Consider the following 16215-nt stretch of genomic DNA (forward strand, 5'->3'; position numbering starts at 1 on the left):
CACTTGATTCCCTTAGCTGATCTCAACCACAACCAAGAGTTTCTACGACCCAAATTCGAAAACTTGATAAACAAATCTGTCTCACACAGAAAAGTCTATAAGAATAGATACATCTGTCTCCCACGGAAATACCTACGGGTTTTGTTCCGTATTTTGATAAATCAAGGTAAACAGAAACCAATTGATAAACCGGACTTATATTCCCGAAGAATAGCCTAGTATTATCAATCACCTCGCAATAAATTTAATCGACTAGCGAAACAAGTTATTGTGGAATCACAAACGATGAGACTAAGGTGTTTGTGACTACTTTTCTATCTTGCCTATCGGAGATATAAATCTCAAGCCAATCTTACGATTGCACTCCATCACGATAGAAACAACTAGATAAGATCACACAACTAGAAAAAAATAGTTGGTCTGGCTTCACAATCCCAATAAAGTCTTCAAGTCGTTAACCTACAAGGTCTCGAGAAGAAACCTAAGGTTAAAGGAGAATCGACTCTAGTTATGCAACTAGTAACACACAGGAGGTATGAAAATTAGGTTTCCCAGTTGCTAGAGTTCTCCCTTATATAGTTTTCAAATCATGGTTTCCAATCCAAGTTACCTTGGTAACAAAGTATTCAATAATCACCGTTAGATGAAAAACCTGATTCAACGAAGCTAATTTATTTCAATCGTTAGATCGAACTTAGCTTGTTACACACAAATGAAATGTACCCTCATTTTAAGTTAATGTAACCGTACCCAAACGTGTACACCATGTTGGTTCACAAATAGTTAACCGAGGTTACATATATGATTACTCTCATATCAACCTTATTCATCTTAACCATAACTAGTTCAAATGACTCAAATGAAACTAGTTAACGAGTTGTTCAATTTCCATATTCTCATAGAATTATACAAGAACACAATTGAAGAAAAATCGGTTTGATTCACTCGAATCAATACATGAACATTATAGCCACGGTTTGCAAAGATTGCATTCCTTATTGATAAATTTTTAAGTTCACGTACACTACCGATTTTAGAAAGTAACCACTTACGTACGCGTACTTAAGTAACCGGTTTTAAGTTTGGTTTTCAAACTCATCAGAAATTCATGGACGTGAACTTCTTCCAGTATGCGTACGGGTATACATACTTATCCAGTCTCCTTCAACCATTTTGTATACACACAAGTATGCATACTTTAGGTTCCCGGTTTTGGACTTATACACAAATGTGCGAACACATAATATGCTTATATCCAAAAGAAGGTTACAATATTATAAACTCTTTATTTCAATCATTGAAATATTCTTGTATAATGATAATAGCCGTTTTCACACACTATTAACATCAAAGCAATTTTCAAGATATTGAAATAATAATTATCGAAACATTCCAAGCCTACATCAAATAATTGTATCACACAAACCATGTAAGATATTACTAGGAAATTTTCTCATGATATAAGATGAACTTGGTCGAAGCGAAAGCTTACCAACACATATTTCGACAAATATGTAAGCGAGATATACTCAGCTCGAAATCTCAAACGTGTATATAGTAAACTATATCGTAATACGACTTATGTGCCAATATAAGAGATAGAGTGGAAATAAACTTTCCAAGTGATAGATGAGTTTAAGTCTCCACATACCTTTTTTTCGATGAAGTTCCACAACTATCCTTAGTAGTTTTTTTTTTCGATGAAGTTCCACAGCTCTCCTTAGTAGTTCTTCGTCTTCAAGTGATAAACGCCGTGAAGTCTAAGCTCAACTATACAAACTATATCCTAGTACGAAACATCTATAAATAGGCTAAAAATCAAGACTTATAGTTTTGATCACTAACATTGACAAACATGCTTGAGATAGCAACACATGCGAGTTCGACCGAGAAATGCTCTAACAATCTCCCCCTTTTTCAATTTTAGTGGCAAAACTATCAATATATATGGGTTACAAAATAAATAAAAATTGTAGCTTCTCATCCACATGCTTGATGTCCTTGGCATCTTCTGTTAGAGCATTGATCGGTTGAACCAACCAAGCGTTGGTATGTCAAGTTTGGTTGTCATATTTTAGTGAATCAAAACTCATGTTAAGAGTCGCTTGATTATGTACTAGAGTCAACTTCGTATAGGTTAGCTTGAAAGTATTAGGATGTGAGACATTACAAGTATTGCGAAGTCTTGAAGATGTGAAGAAGCAAGGAGCTACAACGACAAAAATCATCCTTCCACTTGAGGTTTGTGATATTTGACTTGAATTGTTTCGTTCCCTAACTATCTTTCAACTCGTGCATATTGAAAACATAACTCCGAAGCATATTTGAACTCTAGATAGACATAGTATTCAGGAATACAATATGAGGTTTATTGCTTAACCATTAAACTTTGTAGATAAGACATCACCATAATTATTTAAATGCTATTGTGATTATGTATGGGTATGAGGTGAGGATTTCATCCTAGGGAAAAATGTTTACATGTGTTCTAAGGAAGTAAGTTCATAAACTTGTTTGTGGACCGAAAAGGAAATTGCCAGGTGTTATTGGTTTTGTTATTCATTGCATATCTTATGAACAACCAATATATGTGATAGAGTTTAACCGCTCAGAACTTGTTGTGTTCTTGGTAGAACTATTCACAAAGTCCTGACTTATGTATTGGTATAACTTTTATTAGTAAAACCGATCTTAAGTAATCACCTGTGATATGATCGGATTTTGTATGTCTGACCAATTAAAAGGAAAGGGGAACCGATCCTTGTAAGGGGTGTTGTACATCAAGGGGAACCGATCCTTGTATGGGGTGCAACAAGGTTTATAGCACAAAGGGGAACCGATACTATGGACATGTGCAACACGTTTTTAAGCAAAGGGGAACCGATCCTATGGACATGTGCAACACATATAAGTTAGATACCATATATATGTGGGGAACCGATCCTAGTACCTAATCAACCGAATTTTTGGAAAGCTAGTGTGACTAAGCACAATACTCACATGGAGGTAGAACCGAAACTTGTTTTGGTAGAACCGTTAAACCCATGATTGTGATTGAATGTTGGTTTGATCAATGACATAGTTCTTGAAAGTCATATGAACCAATTCTAAACTTGTTTGTAAGTGTAGCAAATCGGTTTCAAGGTTGTAAGTGTGAAAGAGAACTTACAAAGTTAAGATGTCGACAAACTTTGAACACGTGCTGTGAATGTTTATTTTTATAATTGTTCAAAGATATTCGTTAATGGCTAAGGGAAGAGAATCCCAGGATCGAAACATAAGTAAGCTAAGAATCTTTTAATTAAGGTTATTAATTTCATTTTGTAGGGAAATTCCAGAATTAGTAATGTGCATTTACTAATTAGATTTTCCGAGAGATTTCGATCGTTATTTTTGGAAAGAGCATTTCCAGGAATTATGAAAACCGAATATGTGTTTTTATGAATATCTTGAGAATATTTTTGGTTTTGGAAATTCCTTGGTGTCCAAACTTCCTTGTCTATAAATACCCGAAGTTTTCCTTTCTAGCAAACTAATCCTTCGTAACAACAGATATACTCTTTTGTTGTTGTTACTGGTGTAGCCGCCTATTCGGAGAGGAGAGTAACCTAATTAGGCGAAATCTCTTACGTTCGTTCAGTTTAAAGTCTTCTTTGGGGATTGAGAAGCTCTAGCGTGTACCGTTGGTGGGAAACTAGATAATTGCGGTTTATCTTTTGTTTTCGATTGATTTGATTGACTAACGGTGGTTGAAATCTGATTGCACCTAGTTTGTTCATTCTTGAGAATCTTCTCTTCTGATATAAGATTCACTGAAACTAGTTCAGAGTTTCGTCAGGGATCTTTAGACTGTTGTTAGTTCTAAAGACGATCTTGTGATAATCCATTGTTAACAGACTCCGTTCTGTGCGTGATTGATCACAAGAGATTCAAGTGATTGTGTGCAGGTTTTATTGAAGATTTAAGAAGATTTGACGTAGAACGTTCTATGTTTAGGCTTTGTTATTTTTGGTAGTGTTTTATTATTAGAATTACTTATCTTTAAAAGTTATAAAATTCTAGAACATTAATTATTTTAGGGATTTCTTATTTTTCAAGTTTGAGTCTTAGAATTATTTTAGGAATATGAGTTTTATTGTCTTCTCTATAAATAGGAACAAGTCCTTTGTATTAGAACACATTATTATAAACCAATATCGATATTTCTCAACTATTCTCCTACTTTTACTATCAAATTCTTTATTTACGCTTCCGTTTTGCATTAAGTGGCATTTAGAGCTTCGGCTTACGGTCCTCTTATTCTTTTCATCTAAACTCCCTTTACCCTTTCGTCACCTTTACTTATCGAGATCTTCGCATCTCTTCTTCTAAACCCTATTATCCTTTATTTTCGTTTTCTCAAAAAAAAAGAAAAAAAAACAACGCGTTCGTCTGTTTCCTGCCAAATCCCTGGTTTTCCACCACTACGTCTTCTTTCAGCTTCCGGTAAACTTCCGTTCTCGCCTTACATTACTTTTCGTCGACGTCTTTCATATTCCAGCACGTCATCCACAGACTTCACCACCTCTGTCCCACTTTCTCTTTTCTTTTCCATCTTTCTTTGGTACGTACAGTACTCCCACTTCTCTCGTCAATTAGTTAACTGCCATCTGTTCCCTTTTCCTCCTCTCAATCATTATTTAATTCTGTCAACACCTTTTCTTTCCACCACTTCTCAGTGAAGATTCTCCTTTGTTCTTTTCGTGCGTATCGGGTTGGGTGGTTTTTGGGGAGAGCTAATCTACACAGTTTAGACCGTGAGTGCTGCAGATATTTGATGTCTCGTCGGCGTGGCCAGAACACCTCAACATTCTTGTTGTCAAGGGGAACACTCTTCGCTCAACCAACTATACCGGCATTTCTGATTTCCATCTCGCTTCAGATATCTTCACTAATCTGCTTCCCAATGCATCCCCACCATGTACATCCCGCCCGACCGATGTTGTCCGATCCGGAACAGCTTCCCAGGCTAAATCCATCGAGCCGCTGTTCTGACCCGGCCATCATCAGTATCCGACCAGTCGTTTTCTTTTTTGGGGAATAAATGACCTTCCAAGAAGGGATTTACCGCTCCCTTGCTTGCATAGATTTATCCTCGTTTCCACCACTTCTCAATCTCTACTTATTCTCAAGAGACTCCACGTCCTGTTCCATTCTTATTCCTTAATTAAAATCTTTTTCTTCTGTTAGGAAAACCAACTCTATTTCATCATGACCGGCAAAGAGAAAGACGGGAAAGGTAATCGTTCTAGCCTTGATGATATTGTACGTGCTCTTGCAGAATCCCAACGCCAATTTATGGAATCTCAAGTCGAAACTCAACGTCAACTTCAACGACTAGCAACCAATTTAGCTGCTCTTACTGTGAATCATAATGGTGAAAATAATAACCAACAAAACGGTGAAAATAATAACCATCAACATCGCAATGACGACGAAAATAATAACCATCAACATCGCAATGGTGAAGACAATTTGAATGGTCGTATTATTCAACACCAAAGACAGCAAGATAATGATGATGAAGAAGTTTTTCAAGTCCCAAATAATAATCAGGTTAATTACTGAATGGCGAATGCTCTTCTTCAATTTAATGGAAACCGTGATATTGAAGGCTTTCTTGATTGGATAACTGAAGTTGAAAATCTTTTCAAGTTTTACAATATCCCTGAAGATCAACAAGTTATTTGTGTCGCTTCTAAACTCAAAAGTGTTGCTTCTGCATGGTGGGAACATGTGCAATTTACTCGCACTCGTGTTGGAAAGCAACCTATTCGATCTTGGCAAAAGATGCGTCGTTTGTTCAATGCTCACTTCCTTCATGTTGATTACGATCAAGTCTTATTCCGTGAATACCATAATTGCGTATAAGGTAATCGTACTGTCTCGGTTTATGCAACTGAATTTTATCGTTTATATGCTCGTAATGGTTTGCTTGAAAATGACTCCCAACAAGCTGCACGTTTTATCAATGGTTTGAGGAAAAATATCCAAGAACGCTTAGCCTTACAACCTATCCATATTTTGAATGATGTTGTGTGTTTGGAGATAAAAGTGGAGTCTGTTGTGGATAACCACTATGTTTCGATGTCGTCTTCACAAAACATGGAATACACCCCAACTTCCAACTATCAACCCCATACACCTATAAACACTAAATCTCTTCCACCCCTTCTACCTACACCTACATTTACTCCTTCTGTTATTGTGAATTCGTCTCAATCGAGTAATGCTCGTATGTCATCGACACCTATTACTAATCCTCCACTTCAAGTTGGCGCATCCAAGTCAAATCCATATGCTCGTCCGACTACCGGCCGATGTAACAAGTGCAGACAATCAGGTCATCAATCTCATGAATGTCGTGGAAATCAACCTCGTACCCCTGTAATTCAAGCAAGTGATAATTCTTTAACAGAAGACCCCCTGATGTTCCAGAAATCCACACTTATGCTGAACTCGGTGATTATCTTTCCGAATGATTTGATTTTGGTATTACACTCGTGGACGAGTTCTTTTCAAGCTGGCGGGCCTGATGTAGAACATTCTATGTTTAGGCTTTATTATTTTTGGTAGTGTTTTATTATTAGAATTCCTTATCTTTAAAAGTTATAAAATTCTAGAACATTAATTATTTTAGGGATTTCTTATTTTTCAAGTTTGAGTCGTAGAATTATTTTAGGAATATGAGTTTTATTGTCTTCTCTATAAATAGGGGACAAGTCCTTTGTATTAGAACACATTATTATAAACCAATATCGATATTTCTCAAATATTCTCCTACTTTTAATATCAAATTCTTTATTCACGCTCCCGTTTTGCATTAAGATTTGAAGACAAAGAAGATATTGAAGATCTGACTTGGGTTTTATAATCTTTGGTGTGCACAATACTTGTTTCGGTAAAAGAGGATCCAATTAATAATCGGTTTATCCTAGTGGTAGATTTGATTGATTAATTTAGTAGATCGGCATCAACATGATTCTTCGGATTAAAGGTGTTGTTGGCTTAATCTTAAACGATTACCTTTGGGTGATTGAACATAAGATAGATCGAAGGACCTGAAAAAGGAGTTTATGTTAAGATAAACAGAAGATCCTTTGTCTGACTCATATCACTTGGTTGAATAGAGTTGATACCAAACAGATTTGTTGTTCTTTTACTGTTTGGAATACGAACCAAAGGGATTGTTCCAAGTACATGACTTATTTATAAGTCGGAGGCGTGGGAATATAGACGGAACTAGGTGAACTATAGGGTTAGTTACTTGGTCTCAACTATACGAAGTTAGTGTAATTTTGTGTATCATCTTAATCCTGAGAGTATTCAATTCTGTACTAGGTCCCGGGGTTTTTCTTGCGGTTTCCTCGTTAACAAAATCTTGCTGTGTCATTTACTTTTATATTACGCATTATAATTTTTTTATTATAATTAAAGTAAATTACACAAACGTTAATTCATATTTACTTGATAAGCAATCCTATTGTGTTTGGTTAAGTACGAACCTTTGTATCAAGTAAACATACTTCGTTGTTGTATTGTCTCGATCTCGTATCCATAGACGATCATACGAAGTGTGAACCGATTAGTTGTATTGTCTCGACTTAGTCCATAGACAATCACTTTCGGAGAAAGGACTTATAGGTAGGAAAAGTTTTAGCTTGAGGTATATTTGGGTACCCTCTCCTTTTCATCTTCAACATGACTTGAAATCTTCTTCACTTCCAAGTACTCCAATGATTCCAAAGGTTGTAAGTTTTGCACCATCGTTAGTTGAAGATCCGTAGCGATAACAATGAGAAAACAAATTGTCTCAATCATTGTTATACGGTGTCATAGTATTATTACACAACATCAAAGTTCAATTATATCACAACTTTGACAATAACACTATGGTGATATGTATCACTCCCTCTTAGTCGATACTTCATCTCACATGAAAACCACTCCCCTTACATAATGATCCGTAAACCATATGTATTTGTAGTATCACATTATCAATATATATGGATTACAAAATAATAAAAATTGTACCTTCTCATCCACATGATTGATCTCCTTGGCATCTTCAACATGACTCGAAATCTTCGTCACTTCCAATTACTACACATTAATTCTCCTCCTTTTTGTCAATATAAATTGGCAAAGGTACGAAAACTAGTGGGATCCTAATGAAATTTCCATAGAGGTACTTCATGACCAAAAGAGAATACCATATCAACTTATTTAGATGCCATCATAAAGCCGAAGCTAAATGAATTCATCAAGGATTTTATAAAGATAGAAGATAAACCCTATAATATTCCACAGCCGCACTCCCCCCAAAGATTTGGAAATTAAGCACAAGTTCAAAAAGAACTCTCCCCTATAAAATGTCATTCCCGAAAGAACAACAAAGGCGACCTTGCTTTCACAAGAAAAGAAGGATTTCTTTGGACAAGCCAAATCACATGAAAACATGAATTTGTATCCAAAGTATTCAATTGAATTATCCACGAGAGAACCAATGAACAATTCAATCGAAATATACAACTAAATTAATCACAAGAAACCCATGATTAGTTTAATCGGATTACACAACTAAATTAACCACAAGAAAGTGATCAATTCAATTGGTCATGCTCGTCATAGGAGAACTTATAGAGCAACAACTAAATTAACCACATGAGTATGGTCAATTCAATTGGTCATGCTCAAACACAAGAAAACTTATGGAGCAACATAGTATATGCACAAAAATGTGGATCGGAGAAGACCAAATATTGCGAAATAGACAAGGATTCATTCTATTTCTCATCACTATTTGCACAGTGACATATAATAGACTTAATCCTTGTAAACAAAATTTCATCCTTTCTTCCATCAAAAACATGACATAAAAGGATTTAACTTTTCTATGTCAAAAGTTCATTCTATCTTTCATCAACACATTCACATCGACACATAATAGAGAGAACTAGGAAGTGATGAAGATTTCGAGTCATGTTGAAGATGCCAAGGAGATCAAGCATGTGGATGAGAAGCTATAATTTTTATTTATTTTGTAATCCATGCATATTGATAGTTTTGTCACTAAAATTGACAAAGGGGGAGATTATTAGAGCACTGCTCGGTCGAGCTCGCATGTGTTGCTACCTCAAGCATGTTTGTCAATGTTAGTGATCAAAACTATAAATCTTGATTTTTAGCCTACTTATAGATGTCTCGGACTAGGATATAGTTTGTGTAGTTGAGCTTAGACTTCACGGCTTTTATCACTTGAAGACGAAGAACTACTAAGGAGAGCTTGTGGAACTTCATCGACAAAAGGTATGTGGAGACTTGAACTCATCTATCACTTGGAAAGTCTATTTCTACTCTATCTTATATATTGAGACATAAGTCGTATTACGAGTTTTATATAAACACATTTGAGATTTCGAGCTGAGTATATCTCGCTTACATATTTCTCGAAATATGTGTTGGTAAGCTTTCGCTTCTACCAAGTTCATCTTATATCATGAGAAAATTGCTGAGTAACATCTTACATGGTTTGTGTAATACAATCATTTGGTGTAAGACTTGGAATGTTTCGATAATGATTATTTCAATATCTTGAAAATTGCTTTGATGCTATTAGTGTGTGAAAACGGCTATTTTCATTGTAGAAGAATGTTTCAATGATTGAAATAAAGAGTTTAGAATCTTGTAACCTTCTTTGGATATAAGCATATAGTTTGTTCGCACATTTGTGTATAAGTCCAAAACCGGGAACCTAAAGTATGCATACTTGTATGTATACAAAATGGTTGAAGGAGACTGGATAAGTATGCGTACCCATACGCATACATGCGGAAGTTCACGATCGTGAATTTCTGCTGATGTTGGATTTCAAAAACCAACTCATTCAGTTACCTAAGTACTCATACCCGTATGCGTACTGGCGGAAAGTTCACGTCCGTGAATTTCTGCTGAGTTTGAAAACCAAACTCAAAACCAGTTACTTAAGTACGTGTACTTAAGTGGTTACTTTCTAAAATCGGTAGTGTACATGAACTTAAAAAATTATTAATAAGGAATGCAATATTTGCAAACCGTGGCTATAATTTTCATGTATTGGTTCGAGTGAATCAAACCGATTTTTCTTCAATTGTGTTCTTGAGAATATAACAATTGAACAACTCTTTAACTAGTTTCATTTGAGTCATTTGAACTAGTTATGGTTAAGATGAATGGGGTTGATATGAGAGTAATCATATGTCTAATCTCGGTTAACTATTTGTGAACCAACATGGTGTACACGTTTGGGTACGGTTACATAAACCTAAATGAGGATACATTTCATTTGTGTGTAACAAGCTAAGCTCGATCTAACGGTTGAAAGATATTAGCTTGGTTGAATCAGGTTTTTCATCTAATGGTGATTATTGAATGCTTTGTTACCAAGGTAACTTGGATTGCAAACCCAGATTTGAAAACTATATAAGGGAGAACTCTAGCAACTGGGAAACCTAATTTCCATACCTCATGTGTGTTACTAGTTGCATAACTAGAGTCAATTCTCCTTTAACATTAGGTTTCTTCTCGAGACCCTGTAGGTTAACAACTTGAAGACTTTATTGGGATTATGAAGCCAGACCCAACTATTTTCTTTCTAGTTGCATGATCTGATCTTGTTGTTTCTATCATGATGGAGTGCAATCGTAAGATTGGCTTGAGATTTATATCTCCGATAGGCAAGATAGAAAAGTAGCCATAAACACCTTCGTCTCATCTTTTGTGATTCCACAATAAATTTGTTTTGCTAGTCGATTAAGTTTATTGTGAGGTGAATCATAATACTAGGCTATTTTTCGGGAATATAAGTCCGATTTATCAATTGGTTTCTGTTCACCTTGATTTATCAAAAGACGGAATAAAACCCGTAGGTATTTCTGTGGAAAACAGATTTATCTATTCCTATGGACTTTTCTGTGTGAGACAAATTTGTTTATCAAGTCTTCGACTTTGGGTCTTAGCAACTCTTAGTTGTGGGTGAGATCACCTAAGGGAATCAAGTGCGTAGTATCCTGCTGGGATCAGAGACGTAAGGAGCGCAACTGTACCTTGAATCAGTGTGAGACTGATTAGGGTTCAACTACAGTCCAGTCCGAAGTTAATTTGTAGTAGGCTAGAGTTTGTAGCGGCTTAATACAGTGTGGTGTTCAAACTGGACTAGGTCCCGTGGTTTTTCTGCATTTGCGGTTTCCTCGTTAATAAATTTTTGTTTTCTGTGTTATTTCTTTTCCGCATTATATTTTGTTATATAATTGAAATATCATAGGTTGTGCGTTAAGATCAATCAATTAGAATATCCAACTTTTGGTTGTTGATTTACATTGATAGACACTTGAACATTGGTCTATGGTACTGTTCAAGTAACTCCTCTTATGTTCAATCGGGCTCGCAGATTTCTATTTGCTGATTGCGGATTGAACTAAGAGTTAGAGATATTAAATTTTTTGATATACTTTTCTCTAGATTGAGTTTTGACTGTCTAGTTGATTCTCTAGAAAGTATATTGGAGTAAGTCCTCTCAGATTTACAAACGAATTGTTGGGTGTGGTTGTAAGACCCCCGCATTTTCAGCTCCAAAGTTTATTTATTTTGTAATCCATATGTATAGATAGTTTTGTCACTAAAATTGACAAAGGGGGAGATTGTTAGAGCACTGCTCGGTCGAACTCACAAGCGTTGCTATATCAAGATTGTTTGTCAATGTTAGTGTTCAAAACTATAAGTTTTGATCTCTAGTCTACTTATAGTGATGTCTCGGACTAGGATAGATTGTGTATTTGAGCATTAGACTTCACGTCGTTCATCAATTGAAGACGAATAACTACTAAGGAGAGTTGTGGAACTTCATCAACAAAAGGTATGTGGATACTAAAACTCATATATCACTTGGAAAGTATATTTCTACTCTATATCCTATATTGATACAAAAGTTGTGTTACTATATAGTTGTAGATTATGCACATTTGAGATTTCGAGCTGAGTTGAACTCGCTTACATATTTCTCAAAATATGTGTTGGTATGCTTTCCCTTTAACCAAGTTATTCTTATATTCTTGGCGAAAGTCAAAAGATGATCATGTGAAGATATCCGAGTAACATCTTACATGGTTTGTGTGATACAATCATTCGGTGTAGACTTTGAATGTTTTGTTATGATCATTTCAATAACTTGAAAATTGCTTTGATGCTAATAGTGTGTGAAAACGACTATTTTCATCCTCTAAGAAAGTTTCAATGATTGAAATTGAGTTTAGAATACTTAATCATCATTGGATTATAAACATAGTGTGCATTCTTGCATGTATGTGATCCATAACCCGAAATAAATTATGCATACCCGTTTGCGTACTTGTAATTGTGAAATCCCGTGTACCAAGTACACATGCCGGTACGCATACTTGCGTAAGGTATAGGTCCGAGAATTTCTGATGGGTTATGGAAGTGTACTTAAGTATGCGTACCCGTTCGCATACTGGCGAACCTAAACTCAGACCGGCTACTTAGGTATGCGTTCCCGTATGCATACTTGAGTGGTTAAAGTTCTAAAATCGGTTGGCTTATGAACTAATATATTTATATGTTAAGGAATGTATTCTTTGAAAAACGTGGCTATACTGTTCATGAATTGATTTGAGTGAATCAAACCGATTTTGCTTCAATTGTGTTCTTGTATTGAAAAGGAGAGGGTACCCAAATATACCTCAAGCTAAAACTTTTCCACCTATAAGTTTTTTCTCCGAAAGTGATTGTCTATGGACTGAGTCGAAATAATGCAAAAAATCGGTTCACACTTCGTGTGATCGTCTATGGATACGAGATCGAGACAATACAACAACGAAGTATGTTTACTTGATAAGAGGTTCGGACTTAACCAAACACAATAGGATTGTTATCAAATAAATATGAATTACGTTTGTGTAGTTTACTTTAAATTATAATAACAACAATTATAATTGCGGAAAATAAAAGTAAATGACACAACAATATTTTGTTAACGAGGAAACCAAAAATGCATAAAAACCCCGGGACCTTGTCCAGAATTGAATACTCTCAGGATTAAGCCGTTATACAAAATCAAACCAACTTCGTATAGTTGAGACCAAGCAACTAAACTTATAGTTCACCTAGTTCCGTCTGTATTCCCACGCCTCCGACCTGTAATAAGTCACGTACTTGGAACAATTCATTTGGTTCGTAATCCAAACAGTAAAGGAACAACAAATCTGTTTGGTAGCAACTCTCTTCAACCAAGTGATATGAGTTCGACAAAGGCTCTTCTGTTTATCTCAATAAACACCTTCGTCAGGTCCTTAGATCTATCTTATTCTCAACTACCAAAGGTAATTGTTAAGATTTTGCTATCAATACTTTTAATCACAAAGAATTGTATTGATGCCGATCTACACAACTAATCAATCTAATTTACCACAATGATAAACCGATTATAGTTGGATCCTCTTTTACCGAAACAAGTATTGTGCACACCAAAGAATATAAACCCAAATCAGAAATCTTCAATATCTTCTTTGTCTTCAAATATTCTTACATCTTCAATAAACACTTGCACACAACAACTTGAATCTCTTGTGATCAATCACGCAGAGTCTGTTAACAATTTATTATCACAAGATCGTCTTTAGAACTAACAACAGTCTAAAGATCCCTGTCGAAACTTCGATCTAGTTTGAGTGAATTTTATATCAGAAGAGAAGATTCTCAAGCATAAACAAACTAGATGCAATCAAATTTCAACCACCGTTAGTCAATCAAATCAATCCAAAACACAAGATAGACCGCAATAATCTAGTTTCCCACCAACGGTACTAATAGATTTTCTCAATCCCAAAGAAGACTTTAAACTGAGCGGCCGTAAGAGATTTCGGCTAATTAGGTTGCTCTCCTCTTCGAATAGGCGGCTTCACCAATAACAACACAACTGAGGAAGTTTGCTGTCACGAAGGATTAGTTTGCCCGAAATGCAAACTTCAAGTATTTATAGACAAGGAAGTTTGGACACCAAGGAATTTCCAAAGCCGAAAATATTCTCAAGATATGCAATAAGTTCCAAATTCGGTTTCCATAATTCCTGGAAATGCTCTGTCCAAAATATTTACTGAAAGTCTCCTTGGAAAATCTCTAACTAGTAAATGCACATTACTAATTCTCATTTTCCATATATAAAATTAAAAACCTTAAATAAAAGATTCTTAACTTATTTAATTTTGATCCTGGGGTTTTCTTCCTTTAGCTATTAAGGAATAACTTTGAACAATAAAATCTAACCATTATTGCACGTGTTCAAAGTATGTCGACATCCTTACTTTGTAAGTCCTCTTTCATACTTACAACCTTGAAATCGATTTGCCACACTTTCAAACAAGTTTAGAATTGGTTCATCTGACTTTCAAGAACCATGTGCTTGATCAAGAACACTCAATCACAAATCATGGGTTTAACGGTTCTACCAAAACAAGTTTCGATTCTACCCCCATGTGAGTACTGTGCATAGTCACACTAGCTTTCCAAAATTCGGTTGACTAGGTACTAGGATTGGTTCCCCACATATATATAGTATCTAACTCATATGTGTTGCATATGTCTATAAGATCGGTTCCCCTTTGCCTAAAAACATGTTGCACATGTCCATAGGATAGGTTCCCCTTTCTGCTATAAACCTTGCTTCACCTCATACAAGGATCGATTCCCCTTTGTGATGTGTTGCACCTCTTACTAGGATCGGTTCCTCTTTACCCAGATTTGGTCGTACACAAAACCACAAAATCTATCATACCATCTCAGGTGATTACTTAAGATTGGTTTCACTAATAAAAGTCATACTAATACATAAGTCAGGCCTTTGCGAATAGTTTTACCAAGAACAAAAACAAGTCATGAGAGGTTATACTAATCACACATATTGGTTGTTCAAAAGATATGCAATGAATAACAATTCCAATAACGCCTGGCGATTTCCTTTTCGATTCACAAAACAAGTTCATGAACTTACTTTCTTAAAACACATGTAAAACATTGTTTCCTAGGATGAAATCCTCACCTTATACCCATACATAATCACAATAGCATTATGTCGATGTCTTATCTACAAAGTTTAATGGTTATGCAATAAACCTCGTATTGTATTCCTTAATACTATGTCTATCTAGAGTGTTCATGCTTCGCAATTTTGTTTTCAATATGCACGACTTGAAAGATACGTAGGGAATGAAACAGTTCAAGTCAAATATCACTAACCTCAAGTGGAAGGATGACGTTGTCGTTGTAGCTTCTTAGTTCTTCAAGTATTCGCAATAATTATAATGTCTCATATCCTAATACTTTCAAGCTAACATATACGAAGTTGACTCTAGTACATAATCAAACGACTCCTAAATGAGTTTTGGTTCACTAAAATATGACAACCAAACTTGACATACCAACGCTTAGTGGGTTCAACCGAGCTATACTCCAACATGTATACTTCTATGAGAATATAGCAATTGAAAAACTCTTTAACTAGTTTCATTTGAGTCATTTGAAATAGTTATGGTTAAGATGAATAAGGTTGATATGAGAGTGTTCATATAGCAAAACTGGTTAACTATTGTTGAGCCAACATGGTGTACACGTTTAGGTACGGTTAATCAAACCTAAATGAAGTTACATTTCATTTGTGTATAAGAAGCTAAGTTCTATCTAATGGTTGAAAGATATTAGCTTGAATCTAATCGGGTTTTTATCTAACGATGAATATTGAATGCTTTGTTACCAAGGTAACTTAGATTGCAAATCCTGATTTGAAAGATTTTAAAAAGGAGAACTCTAGCAACTAGGAAACCTAATCCCCACACCTCCTTTGTGATACTAGTTGTATAATCTAGAGTGGATTCTCCTTTAACCTTAGGTTTTTCACGAAACCCTGTAGGTTGACGACTCAAAGACTTCATTGGGATTGTGACGCCAGACCTAACTATTTTCTCTGTCGTTGCTTGTTCTAATCTTACCATGTTCTATCGTATTGAGTACTATCTTCTCTAAGATTTGCTCGAGATTGATTCTTCTATATGCAAGATAAAAAGTAGTCACAAACATCTTCACCTCATCGTCTGTGATTCCACAGTATCTTGTTTCGCTACCATACGA

The sequence above is a fragment of the Papaver somniferum genome, chromosome 4 (assembly GCF_003573695.1).
Source record: "Papaver somniferum cultivar HN1 chromosome 4, ASM357369v1, whole genome shotgun sequence".
NCBI lineage: Eukaryota > Viridiplantae > Streptophyta > Magnoliopsida > Ranunculales > Papaveraceae > Papaver > Papaver somniferum.